At 38.6% G+C, this 1,450-nt stretch overlaps 1 pseudogene; it reads right to left on the bottom strand.

Moving 5' to 3' along the window:
• Positions 1-324: 324 nt before the first annotated feature.
• LOC106024977 (olfactory receptor 5M5-like) lies at positions 325-1,212 on the bottom strand (annotated as a pseudogene).
• Between the last annotated feature and the right edge of the window lie 238 nt (positions 1,213-1,450).

Raw genomic sequence — 1,450 nt, 5'->3', positions numbered from 1 at the left:
GTGGAAAGAAATATTTTACTGTTACATTGTAAGCTTCTCTTAGAGATTTCAGTATAAAGATGTGTAATGATTATTTACCAAATTGACATACATAGCTTTTCACCCTTCATACAAACATGGCATTTAGGTGTCATATGCAATTGTAAAATATTTGTACCCATGCATTTTATGTTTACTATTATAGATTTCCATCATGAATATAAATTAATTTTATAATAAATTGTATTAAGTTGCATAATGTTTTCATAAATAAATTTTTTATCGGTACTGGGGACATAAATAAATCTTTAATTCATAAAGAAAAGTAATCATTGATTTTTGACTTTATTTGGAAAGAACACTCCTTCTGACAAGTTTTTGAAAAGCTTGGTACACATCCTTGTTCCATAGACTATAAATGATGGGGTTCACTATGGGGTTACAAAGGTGTAGAGCACAGTAATGATTTTGGGCTGCCCCACTGACTTGTCCATGGGAGGCTAACACACATGCAGAACAGGGTCCCATAAAACACAGCGACTGTCAGCAGGTGAGACCCACAGGTGGAGAAGGCTTTGTGCCTGTCCTCCGCAGAATGTACCCTACAGACAGCAGTGAGAATGAAGAGCTAGAAGATAAGGATGATGAGGAGGGAGTTGGAAAGGTTGAATCCCACTACAACAAACATGGAGGTTTCCTAAATGAAAGTGTCCGAGCAGGTGAGGCAGATGAGGGGAGGGTCAGCACAACAGAAGTGATAGACAATATTGGAGCCACAGCAGGCTAAGTGATATATCCACATGGTTTCCATCAGGCCACTGAGGAACCCATAGACATAGGGGACAGCAATGAGGTGAACACTCCTCTGGACATCTTGCTGCAAAGGGCTACAGATGGCGACGTATCTGTCATGGGCCATCACTGCCAGCATACAGTATTCAGAGATCACCATGGCAATGGAAAAATAGCACCGCATTAAGCAAGCAGCATAGGAAATGGCTTTCTTCTCTGATAAGAAGTTCACCAGCATCTTGGGAGTGACGTTGGTAGAATAGACCAGATCCAAGCAGGACAAACTGGCAAGAAAGAAGTAAATAGGCTTGTGAGGCAGGAATCTAGGCAGATCAGGACCATCATCCCAGGGTTCCTCCCAACAGTAATCGAGTAGATCACCAGGAACAGCTCTGCGTAACCAGGTCTCGGTGTATGCAGTAATGAATTATACAATGACATTTATTTGTTAAAACAATCAATAGAAATGAAGTTCTATATAACATATCACTACTTCAAAAAGGTCGCATTGTTTTTCTGTGTATTAAAGTGATGAAATGTAAACTAGATATAAGTTTAAGAGAATTGGCCACTTCAATGATTTTGATTCGTAGTGAATATATCTCCACATATGCTTATTTTTATTATATGAAAATGCAAAAGCATAAATTGATTGTTATTCATGATTGTTTAGTTTCTG

Source organism: Cavia porcellus, unplaced genomic scaffold (assembly GCF_034190915.1).
Source record: "Cavia porcellus strain 051 isolate PalLab524CR breed Dunkin Hartley unplaced genomic scaffold, mCavPor4.1 scaffold_17, whole genome shotgun sequence".
Classification (NCBI taxonomy): Eukaryota; Metazoa; Chordata; class Mammalia; order Rodentia; family Caviidae; genus Cavia; species Cavia porcellus.
The sequence above is the reverse complement of the archived record's forward strand: the minus strand, read 5'-3'. Positions and strand labels throughout refer to the sequence as shown.